Source organism: Neopsephotus bourkii, unplaced genomic scaffold (genome assembly GCF_033783945.1).
Source record: "Neopsephotus bourkii isolate Nb327-2 ecotype Australia unplaced genomic scaffold, CSIRO-AGI_Nbou_v1 NB_1037, whole genome shotgun sequence".
NCBI lineage: Eukaryota > Metazoa > Chordata > Aves > Psittaciformes > Psittacidae > Neopsephotus > Neopsephotus bourkii.
In genome coordinates this window covers 3,122,223-3,137,285 of record NW_026901526.1, presented here as the reverse complement: position 1 = coordinate 3,137,285, position 15,063 = coordinate 3,122,223, and the positions used below count along the sequence as shown (strand labels likewise).

Below are 15,063 nucleotides of genomic sequence, written 5' to 3'. Positions count from 1 at the left end.
CCTTGTCGCCACATTAGCTCTTGATACGGCATCTGAGAGAAGAGCAGTGCACGGTCTGTGCGCCAGGAATCCCAGCACTTGAACCCAGCGCTGCTCGGGGACATCCATCACTGTCTGCAGCAGGCAGGAGTCAGGTGCCCCTGCTTCTCTGGGGTTTGCGCAAACACAGCAACTCAGCTGCAGGATTTCTCACATTAATCTGTGCAATTTGGGAGACTCCTTCAGAGGTAAAAAGGTTGAAAGCCACCAGAGAAATTGTCAAGGAAGTTACAGGCTCTGCGTTGCCACTTTTGGTGATCCAAGCTGTCTTTTGAGACACACGGTTTGATTCTTCCTATTCTACTTCAAAATGTTCAAGCATCTTGAAGCTGACACATCTAATCTGTAAGAGTTCACTAAGTATTTATTATTTATTGGGAAGATTGTCCCTGACATCACGTAAAACCAAACAGCACTAAGCTGGGTGGGAAAGAGTCCATGCATTTTAACAAACAACAAAACCCCTTGGACTAGTAATTCTGCCTGACTGATACAGATTCACTGTACTCCCACATCACCACATGTGACTCCTTTTCAAAGTTGGAGGTTAAAAAGCTATGTAATAGGCACAATATGAGAAATGGCACAGGTTTGTCTATGGGTGTCTGCTCTATCACAGTATCAACACAATAAAGGACTAGATCAAAGATTCCTTATGGGAAAGATTTTGATTAGCTCATATTAACTCTGAACATATGAAATACATACATATATCTATATTTTGGGGAAGGTGTAGTGACATAAAAGAACAAAGATGAATGGACTTGCAAACCAGCAGGCTATTGCAAAATAAGAAAAATAATCCTTATGTTCTTTTGTGAGCTCTTGGTGAATTTAGCAGCCTACCTCTCTTAGCAGCCTATTTTTCTCTGTTTATCCTTACTGAGAGAATTTTTCCCTGTTCCTCAACCAAATTTGCTCTTCTAAGTACTTTGGGTCTGAAAGAAAAAGAAAAATTGAGGAAAATATTTTTACGAGCAAAGAGTGTACACAACATTTGATACTGAACTATGGTGCAAGGATGCAAAAATCTTTCAGAATTCAACTAATGTACACACTAGGGCATAAAATGCCTGCTTGCAAGAACTAAGGGGTCTTTCACTACTCAGTTACAGGTCTTACTTTATTGGAAAATTAAAACGTTTATTTTGTTATTTCTGGCTCTCAGAACAGTAGGCATAACTTTTTCTGCTACCTATGCAGACACAGATCCTGACGGTCATCTTAACTGTAATTCTGAGTAGACTTTCTCCCAGATCCAGGGAGAAGCACCAATGAAATAGTTTCTCAGTCTCAAAGTGAACAAAAGAAATGCTGTCTTCAGTCTCATAAGGACTCATCATGAAAAGAGAAGACCTTTGTCTTCTTCCCTTTAAAATACATTTAGTGCATCAAGGCTGAAGAAGGTAGAGATAGCAGCCAGCTGCCTACCACCCCAGTGCAGAATCCAGTCATCTCAGTGGCTGCAGCCCTGCAGGGTCATCAGGAGGAGTGAGCAGTGCAAATGTATTCCAGCCATTAGTCATCTAGTCAGTTATTATGCTAAGCCCAGAAGAGAAGTTTTGTACTTCCTGGCTTTTAGCAGTAGAACCACACTGGGAAAAAGTATGTGTGAGAGTCTATTTGACAATGTCCTCTTTCAAAAGGACCTTACCCTTGTGGCTACTCTTCTGAAGGACAGTGGTGTCAGTGTTTGACAGGCTGGTTTTTGTAAATTATTTGTTGTGTTTGAGGCATCTGTGCAAACTGTATAAACCAGCATTTCAACTATATCAGATTATCCTTATCCTGCAATACCACTTCTAATCACTTTCTAGTGTAGTTATCTCCCTCCTTTGACCCTTGATTAATCTGATGGTGTCAACTGTTTATAAACTTAGGTGTTCCTGGATTTCTCACAGATTATCTTAATTTGAACACTGTAGCTAAAAAAAACCTCATATCACAATGGCGAGCTTCTAGCTCTGTACTTTATGAGACTGAGGAAGCTATGCGTCTCACAAGCTCTGGAGTGACTGCTTTTTGAAGCAAACAGACTTTACAGGCCAGTTCACAAACACCAGAAAACCTAAACAGAATCATTGTGTCACAAACTGATACTGTCCATGTCAGCCAGCCTGTGAGATAAAAAGCGGTTTCTACCAAGTGAGACTCACTGTCCCCTGGAATCTGAAACCCAACTGTGCCGACTTAGCTGGTTTATTTTAGCGCAATGGGAAGAACAGTGAGTCTTTGTCATAATGACAAAGGTATAATTTTTGCTTGTCACCAAATCCTTCCCAAAAAGAGAGCACCAAAGACGTCATGCTGTACCTTTCAGTTTGTGACAATAATGTCCCTGTGGTCCCCAGCATCCCAGGAAAGATACTCCCCATCTTGAAGGGTTTCAAGATTCTAAACAGGAATGCACCTGGCACCAGGTCAGAAGTTTTGTTAGCTCAGAAGGATATTCAGAGCTGCTCATGCCCCACGCTTAACATGGTCTCAACACTCCATCTGATTTGCAGGAATATGCTTTGGAATTAGCTACAACTAACCTTGCTGCGCCACAGGATGATGACAGTAAATAACCTTATCACCCCTATGCTGAGCTGATAAAGGATCAGCCGGGCTCTGCCAGGCACACGCAAGTTGGTGCACTTTGGAATTGTCGTTCAATACCTGTATTACAGAACCTGCTGTTTGCCAACAGGGTGTGCTCCCCTGAGGCGAGTCCACAGAAGAGATGCATAAAGCAATTAAGAAGATTGTTATTCTAAAGGGCCGTATCAGCTTACCCTTTTTATTATATTGCTCTCCCCTGGAGAGCTATCACAGGGGTCCAGGGAATCAAGCAATAAAAAGCCACACCTCCATTAAGCCTGCATAGCCTCAGTTTGTAGCAGCCTTATTTTTGGCTAGTGTTTTTATACCTCAGAAAGCAAGTCACGTGGTTTCCCCATGGTTAACGCAGAAAGTCAAAGGAAGAGCTTTTAATTTCGGCCAACCACTATTTTAGTTACACTGAAATCAGATTGTGTGATTGAGTTTGCATGAAAAAGGGAATACATCTAAAGCACAAAAACATAGCTGGGGTATGTCTGCGTTTTACAACAGAGCCGGAGGAGGTAGCAGTTGAAGGCAAAAGTGTAATTTTGTGGCCCATATAATCTGAAACCTGTATTATATGTAAGACTATCCTTTGCCCACCTACTGTGAGATGGTGGGGATCCAGCCCTTCATTCCTGCCTGAGTCTACATCTTCACTGGCCGTTTAGTCAAGGTGAAATCCCTTGCCTTGATTTGAAAGGCTCTTCCTGTTTATTTGGTTGGTTTGGGCTTTTTATCTATCGGTAAGGCTATTTTAGTAACACAGTTTTACCAAATCTTGAGACAATCAGACTTCCCTCTGGTTTAAATTACTTAATTGTTGATGTGGCTATTTTATAGACTGTTACTGTGCTTTGGAACTGGCCACTGTGGGTACATCTCAATTGGTTTTACCTCTTTGGGGACCACATTTGCCAGGTTTACCACTTTGGGTATTTTACGTAAGACATTTTGTGCCCTTCTATGAAAATGCAAGGAATAAAATTGATATACTGGGACTGAAAACTTACGTAGACACGTACAGATTCTAGAGTGTAAATGTATGTACACTGATGTTTGTTTCAGTCTTGAGCCCGTATTAGGATTTGAATTTAAATACAATGATAATGAAACAGTGGGTGAAGTAATTTTAAGAGTCAAATTACTATAAGTGAACTATGTACAGAATTTTTTTTAGTCACTGGAAACAGAACACACATCAAATGTAAGTTTAGGTATCATGCTACAGCAGAATGAGTCACAGTACCCATACTTCTTAAATGATGATTTAAACATTTTCACAGCTATATTCTTGTAAAAGTTTCATTTAACCATGGCTTAAAGAATGCAGTTACTTGGAAAAATGAATATATTTTTTAAACAGCCCTGCACTAAGATCTGACTGTGCAACCAGAAAGAAAATAAATTATGGCAACATCTTTATTTCCCTAAATGTTCAAAGGAAGTTTAACTCTGAAATAATTTCTTTTATTAACGCTAAGATCCTGATTTTAGTTGTAAGATTTGGTAACTTATGCTATGTTGTAGCCATTGCTGTAGGAATCTGATAAAATTCAAACTGATATCCCAATATTTGAATTTGCCTCTCTGTATCAAGCACAACGTTTTGTCACAACCTGTTTTTCTATTCTTTCTTACAGAAAACTGGTTCTTTTAGTTTGCTATCTTCTTAGGTTTTGGTGGTTTATCCTTCAATTTCAAATGAGAACTAAGCCTAGCAGCATGTGTTATATATCATTGGTATATCTTACTGCTGGAAGAAAACACAGCTAAAAAGTCTTAATGGCAAATTCATTGTAATATGTGTAGTTGTGTCCACTAGGTAGCAATTACTGATATCAGGCAACTAGGAGTGGTGTTTTGGCTGTCAGTGCTGTGATCTATCCAGGGAAGAGAGAATAATGTTTTTCTAATGAAATATTTCTATGATCATGCTAATTTTGCTTAGCATATCTGCGGTTCAGATGTGGTGCCCACACCTTGCTGGCTGTTAGCAAACCCTCTTGTTCTCACTACTTCCTTGGGAGGCTGTTGTTGCTCCCAGCCTCTGTGATATCTGCTCCTGAACCAGTGTATGCTATTTCTGTGGGGAAACAGTTTTCTATTGTTTGGGTTCATCAAAGAACATACTGGTTAGCAGGAGTTATTACATCTAGATGTCCCAATTTATAGATTTGTTACATGGTTGGGTAAGAGATGCCTCATTAATAGTCATTTACTTTGAACTCACCCTTTACTTATTGCAAGAGAAAATGGTAGTAAAAATATCTGTTTAAAGCACCATGACTAGCTGACACACTTCCAGGTATTCATAATAGATACAGATGAAAGAAAGCACATCATCTACTTGCATGAATATTAAATGTGAAATGGGACTTTTTTTCCCCACCCTGCCATCCATTTAGATCTCGGTCAGATCAGTGAACTGAACTGACTCACCTTACACCTCTGAGCTCCTAGGGAAACCCTGGTGCCAGAGGTAGGAAGCATGCAGCCAGTTTTGGGGACACAGTAATATTTAGCTAACTGGTCCAGCCTTTTATTTGCTTCTGGTCTATTCAACTTGCTCCTGCTAGTCAGGTATTTGCTACTGCTCTGTTTAAGAGAAGGATCTGACACTCCTTTAAACAGTTTAAATTTGGGTGTCACTTTTTTGGAGATGCAAAAGTTGTTTTGTCAAAGCAGATCTTGTCTCTTGCACTTGATTGGCCAGTTAAGAAGTCTGAGTTGCAAGAGGTAAAACTCTTTCTTTCAGTTTTCCTGACTTGCTTCATGTTGTTCTGTATCTTAACGTAGCTCATTATTAGGTCTTAATTAGACCAGACATCGCCTACTCATTGCAGGGGGGTTGGACAAGATGACCTTTGAAGGTCCCTTCCAACCCAAGCTATTCCATGATTCTATGAGCACTTCGTGGTGTCAACAGACTGGGGGGTGATTATACCCTTAAGCCTTTATTTGCCATTATCATATCAGCAAAGATTTTGAAGTGGCAATAAGGGGTGTAGGTTGGTTTGAAAGGGGTGTGTGTATTAAGAAAAATTGTAAGTAAAATGTATGTTAAAATAAAACTGGAATATTAGTCCTTCAGATGTTCAAAAACATAAATTTATCTAGTCCTGTTCAAAATCTGAATTGGTGTCCACACAACAGGACCAAACACAGAATTAAAACGTAAATGAATCTCAAACCAAAATCCATATGACATGCAGCAGCACTGGGCAATCATCATCAAGAACATCTGGGTAATGAGCAAGGAGGAACAGAGGAGCAGGCTGAATTAATTCCTCTCTTCATCCTTAAAGGTAACCAGAAGTCTTGAGCAGATTTGCCATTTTTATCTGGCATCTCCTGGACAGAAGCATGTGCTATGCAGCACACATCCAAGGGGAGCCTGAGACATCCGACCTTCATGTGTGTGCTAAATTGAGGAAGAACTGTAACTAGTGCATGCATGCTGTGTCATCAGTCTGTGCATGTGTAAAAGCCACTGGTGTGAAATTTGCATTCAGAACAAGAGGCTTGCACTAAGTGGGGCAGCCTGTAAAAACCTAGACAAAAGGCCAGAGTCTTTGTATCACACCTGGAGAAAATCTCCATGTGGAGAAAGCAAGCATGTCTGGGAAATATGGACAGTCCTACTCTTGCCACTGTTTGGCAAGCATTTCTGTGATCCTTTAGGGATACACTGTGCCTAAGAAGATGCTGTTATTTTTAATGAAACTTAAACCTATGCTTCCACTATTAGATTATTCCTAGAGTGCTGCAGCCTCAGGGACTGAAGCTGATGAGACTGATATCCCTGATCGTACCATGGAGCTTGGTTTAAACCTAGGTTGCAAATAGCACTGCCTCAAACCCAAGCTTTTTAGAAACTGCTTTCCCTAGGGAATAGATTTTATGATGTAAAAAGAAGACCATGTAGTCTTTGCTACATGATCTAGATACATAAAATAGTTCAATGTTAAATGACCTAAATAAAATAAAGCTGGGTCCTTGATCTGTTCTGAACAGAGCAAAGAAAGGGCAAGAGAATAAACATTTTTTTTTATGTGGAGACATCATAGATATGAAAAGCATTCAACCAGCAGGATCATGAGTAGCATGTATGACCGTATAATAGCCTGGTAAAATAAATAAAGGTGGATAACATCCTGTTTCATTTATGATGTACTGTACTGTAGAAGAGTGGCATTTTCTTTAGTTTGAGTTCCAACAGGGCAAGTAAGTATCCTATTTGCACTTCATTTAATGAGATACAGATTGTAAGAATGTGGTGTGCAGAGGTAGTCACCTCCTCTCAAGTGCTTTGGTTTGCATGTGGAAATAGCAGAAAGTGCTTGTGTGTTTGCTTATTAGCATTCATTTGTGAGTATGTGTGTGAGAAATCGTACACCTTACTAGGGATGCTTTCAAAATTGTGCCTGTGATTCTCTGAGAAACTATTAAGAACAGGCTTGGGTTTACCATGCCAAACAAACAGAGATAAGCACCATGAAGGTACCAAAAAGTTACAGAAAGAATATAAAATAGTCATAGACTTTATAATTTTCTAATCACAAGGACTCTCCAAAGAACTGTAAAGCAAGGGAACAATTTTTTGTCAAATGTCTTTAACTGTAAGAGTGATAGGCACCAGTGTTTCACTGTGGTACATTTACCTGCTGTAAAACTTACCTCCAAATTAATAGCAAAAATACCCTTCTTCTTTTCCACTTAAAAATAAACAAAATGTATGATTTTTAAGGACTATGTTTTGAAATACCTACTTCAAATCAACACTCGCAAGTATTTATAGTCAGCTTTTTCACTACTGACTTTCACTGCAAGTTAAGGAAATCGAAATGAAAGTTCCTGCACTAGTAGCTATTCATAAAAGTCACATTTTCACAGCTCTTTTGTGTGAAAAAACCCCACAAAGTATTTATGAATTTTAACAAATGTAAATTCAAAGAATTTGTGCATCAGACTAGGTTGATTCTAAGCTCTCTTTTCTAAATACATGTTAGGTCGCGTTTCTCAAATGTATTCAGCCATGTGATATGTAGTACCAGCTCATTCATATCAGATGAAGTGTGACTGGAAATAAAGCTGGATCTTTTTAAGAAGACACAGTCCTTGGCTCCATATTTCCAAACCAAAATAGCCATGTTCATTGTATTTTTCCCTACATTTCATTACTGCTCTTCTTCCTTCTAAGTGCAGACTAATGTAAAGACAATCACTAAAGAAGCAGCAATCATAATACCCTATACTAACTAAATTCAGACTTACGGCTACCCACAGGAAAAATACATGACAGATCCATTGTTCTGTATTAGCAGGATATTGTCCCAGTATATGAACACATGCAAACTTTGAAGGCTTTGAATATTTAAGGCAAGACACTAGTGGCTCATCCCAGTGGGAACCACAGAAAAGGGGAACCTGATTAAATTTAATGTCATTGTCACTTTTTTTTCCATTGCTAAGAATTATATAGGTAGCCATAGCTACCACACTGTTCAGACACCATGACCACAATATTCTCCCTCAGAGGTTGGCGTCAAGGGCTGAATTATTCACTTCAAGAATGTGATTCATTACTAGATGTGATTCTTGCAGATTAAAAGATTTGTCAGTATATAAAGCACATGTACATATTCTAGCATTATTTTAAAAATCAGTGGTATGCCCTCACTAACCTTAAAAGACACCAGTTTTTATTAGTACAATGTAAGTTTGGAGCCCAGCTGCCCCTGCCCCATTCAGAAAGCCCTGAAGTAACTGAGCAGCTTTTTACTGGTTACTGTACAAGAAATTCTGAAGTTAAAAACTAAGGCAGGAATATGTAAAAGGCTACTTAGATACCCTGCAAATAAGAATGTTTTAAAACTAGTTTCTTAGAAATGTTTGCCTACTTGAACTGTCCCCTTATCTATTGTTTATTCTGTCAAATGAAGCCTCAAATAAATATTCTGCTTAACTGTGGAAAGCGCATAACTCTGTTTCTCCACTGCTATTTTGTTGCTAACTCCCATCTTCCCCAGACTTACCTCACAGTGTTATTCCTAAGTTGGATAGACTAATTAGACTCATTTCCATCCCAAATAACTTCTATGAGCATGCCTCATTTACCACTCACTGAGATACATGAATAAAGAAATGTCTCTATCTAGGAGGATCTGCTCAGTGTAAACCGGCTGGTTCCTCATATACATGTTTAGAGAACAACATTTTTTCCTGTATATGACACCAGTAACTGCTTTTATCATTTTTCCTTTTTACTCAGAGGGAAAATTGAATTCTAAAATAAATCTCCAGCTCACAGGGTTGACAAAGTTTAATACTGCAGCAATCCTTTCACGTATGTCGATTACTCTGACTCAATACCACAGAGTTTTGCTGAGTTTAGGGATTCAACAATGCTGAGCATGAGACGGGCTGGACCATTAACATTAATGCAATTTGATCTCAACTGGGAAGCTGATGACAGGCAAAGTGGCAGAGAGCCCTATTCTATCCCCCCTAGTTGTTTCGAGTGTGTAGTGTATGGCAGGATTACTGGGAAGAGTCAGCAGGTGAGTAGAGTACTAACTGCCCTGCTCTGAGTGATTTTCTCAAATCCTTCAAGCACCTGGATCTCTGCTTAGAATCTGTGGAAGCTGCACAGGATGCTCACTGCAAATCAAGGCATGAAGCTACAGAAGTCCCATAGTGCCAGAAGCAAAACCTGAGAGCCAAGAGGAGAAATACAGATGCAATTACAGAATACTTGTAAACTGGTCCACTCACCAAAATTCCCTTCAATGAATGAAAGAAGTTAAATGAAACTGAAGAATATGTGCTAGTCACAGAGTGGCAATTATGTTATCCTAGACAGAAGTAAGCATTTATTATTTTCAGAAGTGTTTTTTTTTTCAAATTAATCATACTATTTTGTTGTCCAGAAATACTTCATTATCCTAATTTGAATTCAAGAAAGGGCTTTCTGAATAATAAACAGTCATTTTTGAGTAGCTAATGTTCTAAGTTAGCAAAAGGTAATCTAACTATTGTAGCTTGAAACTTGCCAAAGGCCGTTACTCAAATTGGGCATCTTCTTGTCCTGCGAGCAGTTCTTTGAAATTAAGGTACCTACTCACAGCAGAACTGATGGGTCAGAAACAGAGTGGCCAGCAGGACTGGGGAAGTGATTGATCCTCTGCACTAGGCACTTGGTGATGCTGCACCTTGAATACTGCTTTCAGTTTTGGGCCCGTCACTACAAGAAAGACATTGAGGTGCTGGCGCATTACCAAAGAAGGGCAACAAAGCTGGTGAAGGACCTAGAGCACAAGTCTGATGAGGAGCGACTGAGGGAACTGGAAGTGTTTAGGCTGGAGAAAAGGAGGGTCAGGGGAGTCCTCTCTTCCTATAACTACAAAAAAAGGAGACTATAGTGAGGAGGTGTCAATATTTTCTCCCAAGAACAAGCACTAGGACAAGCTGTGCCAGGGGAGATTTAGATTGGATATTAGGAAAAATTCCTTCACCAAAAGGGTTGTCAAGCATTGAATCAGGCTGCCCAAGGAAGTGGTTGAGTCACCATCCCTGGAGGTAGTTAAAAGACACTGAGATGTGGCACACAGCAGCATGGTTTAGTGGTGGACTTGGCAGTGCTAGGTTAACTGTTGGACTCAATCATTTTAATGGTCTTTTCCAGCCTCAACAGTTCTACGATTCTAATGATCAGTAAGTCAGATCACCAGACCCTCCATTTAGTAAGCACCACACAGCTCTAGTCTCTTTAGAAGTTGGAGCCAGTGTGGCTTCTGACTGCCATGCCATTTTCCTAGAGGTAACCCAAATCCCACCATAAAAGCCTGAATTTGTGCCAGCATGAGGGAGTAGCACCATGAACAGCTGTGACCTCCTAGAGAGGTGTGCAGTACTGCTGGAGCATGGTGTGCCCAGTGCCAGTGCTCTGTCTTGGTCCTTCACGTGAGATAGTGTGCCCTGCCCCAGACACTGGTGGTCGTGGGAGAACTACTGGCCCATCATCCCCTGCTTCCCTCCTTGCAGGGGGATGCTTGCACTCTGGAAGCCACTCTCAACAACAGAAGCGAGATAATCAGAAAGCAAATATTGCCCCAGTGTAGTTTTAAGTCAATATTTTGAGCTGCTACCTAGCATATTTGATGACAGCCAGAGCTGGAGGTCACCTACCTGTCGACGATGGCACCAGGAGAACAGGAGGCAGAGTCAGCAATCTTCCTTGCCACTGTTCAGCTAGGTTTGTTTGCTGATTGAGTATGTCAATCACAAAACTCATCCCGTTCTCTTCACTGTGAGCTTTTTGCTGGTACAGAAAAGAGGGACACAGAAAAAAACGTAATTCTTCTTACTGACAACTCCTATTTTTAATCCTTCTGAAAAGGGTTTTGCCTTTCAGAAATTTCTGGGAGATACAAGAGAAAAATCCGGAGGGTTTGCCATAGAACCTGAATGGGATCAGGATTTGGTGCTAAACACTGAAGCCTGTGTCCACTACACAAGCGAGAGCTGACTCAAAGAGGCCAGCCGTATAAACCAGGTGGAAAGCCGGGACGGCTGCTCTGCTCCGCAAAGGAAGCCTGGCATCTAGTGGACATTTAGCTGTTACATCATTTCCAGCTTTTTGGTTAGTAAAGCGAAAGGCTACCTATCCCCCACCCCAAAACTAGTCCTGACCCAAAGTTCGTGTCCCTGACTGCGAGTTGTAGTGAGCTTTAGCCCTAATCGTGGTTAAAAATTCATGCCAACTTTTAAATTTGACCCCTGCCTCTTAAAAAGGTGCACTGAACAGTATTTTAAATAGCTCTTCTTTAAACTTGCTTTTGTGCCATGCATCATATTTTCTGTGTTTTTTCCCCACAATGAATTTAAACGTGGAAAAAACGATATCAGAAGGTATGTGAAGAAGTCATTCTCAATACATGCTCAGAATGAGAGATGCAACGTATAATATCCATAAAATACTATGGGAAGAGCCCACATTACAGCATTTAATGTAAGATTCTCTTTTGTTATTTGTTACAACAAGATGCAAACCCTCCTAATTTTTTTCTTCCCTTACATTCTGAATTCAGTGTGAGCACACATTACTCTGAGTATCAAGTTGACCTTTAAGTGAGGTGTATTTCTTTTTATTTTCTTTATTCTTATACAGAGTTTCTAAGAGGCAAAGGTGTAAGTATGTGTTATGCTGTACAGTTGCTTTAAATAGATTTGTTCATTTCATGTACAGCAATATTTTTTGGTACTAACTCATGCTAAGTTATAACTTACTATGCACTTGGACCTATTAAAAATGACATTATTAATTATGAAAGACAGTAATATGCAACATTAACAGGTTCCTTCCAACCCAAATTATTCTGATTCTACGATCCATGTAATAATTAAATAGGTTTATATTTATTAAGTAAAATTGTATTATATAGGGTTTAAAAGTACTTCAGGGAAAAACTAAAATGCGTTATTTCTCCTAACTAATTCAGTAAGACTGCTACTACAACTGATGGACCTAAGCCTCTGGAAAGTCTTAGCAAGAATAAAGATAACGTCTTTAAACTGACCATAAGAGTATTCCTGATCCCAGTGGCAGTTTTCTCCCCCTGGTGGCCATCAGAACGGGCTTGCTTCAGGTTCCACATCTGCAACATCCCTCATCCCTCTCTCCCTGCTTTAGCTCTTGGCGACCAGATTTCTCTCGAAAACGAAAGTTGCTAGTGGACAAATAGATAGCACAGAAGTCATCTTTTGCTACAGATAGCAGTGGAGAGAGATTTCTCTATACTGGCACTCAAGGCATTAATGGAGCAGTAATGAAATTCTTGACATGCAGATGACAGAGCCTTGCTCTGGTAGAAAATTCATCCATGACTAGACTGTTTCACAAAACAGCCATAGAAAAGACAAAGGACTAAAAATATGCATTTTATTATTTTTATTATAAACGAGAAACGTGCTTGAAATTAATTTGCTTATAAAGCTAAGACAGAAATGATAGAAATGTTAATGACTTTGCTTGAAAGCTGTCAGCATAGCAGTGAGTTAGAAAATAAGGCACCACAGTACTTGCTAGGGAATGCTTAGAAAATACCCTCTTGGCTTTTGCTATGCAAGCAATACAATGTGTTTATTTGTGTTTAATGTGCCATGCCAATTAAGAGACACATCTGATTTCATCCCAAAAGGTTTATTCTATTTTAATTGAAAATCTCAACAAAGGCTTAAACGCGAAGCATGCCTTCAGAAGCACTTGTCCTGCCCTCCAAAAAGAAGTGAATATAAAGTCAGAAACTGAAAAAACTCTGGAGATTAATTCTTTGTGGTACTGAGTTCTCACAATGAAAAAGGGACCTTTTATAAACACGTGGTTCAGGAACAAACCAGGGGGAGCACTGCATTTATATGGGGTCATGTCCATTAGCCAATAGGTGCTTTATGGATTGCTGTTATCATCTTGGTTTCTCCATCTCTGGGGCAGGAGATGCATTAGCTGTGTGCTAACTTACCTCTGTGTGCTAATTTACCTCTGTGCTCCAGCTCTTGGCTTTGCTGGGATCACAGGAGAAGGACAGAAGACTACCCTGTGTCTGTGCTAGCTACAGTTGTCTGTCTTTTTGATGTTCATCAGAAAGTGTGATCAGCAGCAGGGAAAAGAGAACTCTTGTGAGCCCCAGCCCTTAGCAAACCAGCATATATCTGACCTCAGCAACGGCTGCAGTTACTGTAAGGGGCTGTGAAGTCTTCTGAAAAGCCATGGCCCATCTTTCCTTTTGTCCCTATGCTATACAGAGGCTGATAGCATGGAGGGAAGAAGAGGCAGGTAGCTAGAAGCAGTGGTATCTACATCTAAGAGCTGTAGTTCAGTTCATCATAGCTTGAGAACCAGAGTCCTTATTCAGCATTTGTTTCTTCTTCTTGTTCTCACCTCAGAAGCAGGAGCTGTGAATTTGTGCAGTTTCTTACTTCCCTAAAAATCTAATTGCAACCTATATTGTAAATAGACTCAAATATTGGGTTTTGTCATTTGAAGTATATACAAAGGAAATTGTAATGTATTAAATGCAGCTGGAAGGGGCTGCAGGAGATCATCCTGTCCTTTCTTTGCCTGAAGGCAGGATCAACTATGTTAGCTTTGACAGATGTTTGCCTACTTGTTTCTTAAGAGTTTCTACTGATGATGAATTCACAACCTCACCAGATGTTACACTCCAGTGTTTAATTATCTCTTTGGTTTGAAAGAATTTCTTAAGCCTAATGCAATCACTACTTGTTCTGTTTTTCACGAAAATAGGGGACAGATGTTTCTCTGCCTCTTGCAGTTCCTTTCCATGTACTTGCAGGCATGTTCTCCTCAGCTCCGCTTTATATTCAGCATGTCCCCTTTACTCAGTCTTTCTTGATCAGATGATCTAGAGAAATGAGAATAAACAGAAATCTTTTCTGAACTATATCCAATTTGACCACAACAAAAATAGCTGTACATCCCAAACTATGTCCCAGACTGGACACAGTGCTCCTGCCTTACCAGGCATTAGGTATGACAGTTCTCCTCAAAAAAAGAACGGTTTTGGAATGTCCTTCTTTTCATACAGGCAAACATGGTGTTTCCATTTTTCATAGTTGTACGACTTGTCATCACTTCTAGGTCTGCTTCTCCAGAATGATCACGTAGGCATTCTTTTTTACCCTCAACTGTATTTGTGCAGCTTTTTTTATTGTTGTGTGCTTTTTGCTGTTGCATAACATGTAATTTTTTTCAAACAATTTCTTTAATTTGCAAGATCACTTTGAATCTTATTCTTGACCTCCAGCACGCTTACAGTCCCGTCTCAGTTTGTTGTCACTTCAAATTTGCTATGTGCAGTGTGTATCCCCTGACCTGGATTGTAAATACAAGGATTGGACAGAAGCCATGTGATTGATACATTTTTCTGTGCTGACCATTCACTATTAGGCCATTAACCAATGCTAGAGTTTAATCTGGATCATGTTTCTGTGGCTTATGGGTATCATACAACCATAGAATGGTTTGGGTTGGAAGGGCCCTTAAAGATCATCCAGTATGCTATAGGATACCCCAAATTATGGGTAAGTCATAAAGACACACTGTGAAAAGCTTTACTGAAGTCAGCATATATAACGCTGTTTTCCCTGTATTCGTAAGTCTTCCTGCTCTGATTCAAAAGAAGTTAAATTGGTTTGACATTGCTTTTTCACAAATCCATGCTGGCTGTCACTCCTCAGCAGGGGATGTGGGTGTGCATTAAGTGCTTATAACTTCTTGGCATTTTGTTGGCATAATCATTCCTTCTCATAAAGATTTTCAAGCTTCAGCTGGTCACGTTGTAGCCCTTTCACTTTAGAGTAAATAGAAAATCTTGCTATGCAGATATCAACAGGAAACCATCATCCCTTCCCCAA

The 15,063-nt window shown here is 39.8% G+C and overlaps 1 long non-coding RNA gene across 1 annotated transcript; it reads right to left on the bottom strand.

Moving 5' to 3' along the window:
* Window positions 1-683: 683 nt before the first annotated feature.
* LOC133216345 (uncharacterized) lies at window positions 684-12,509 on the bottom strand. Its single transcript, XR_009726627.1, has 2 exons — window positions 12,207-12,509; window positions 684-977 (listed from the first exon to the last, which is right to left on the bottom strand). It is a non-coding gene; the product is annotated as an uncharacterized LOC133216345 (long non-coding RNA).
* Window positions 12,510-15,063: the final 2,554 nt, after the last annotated feature.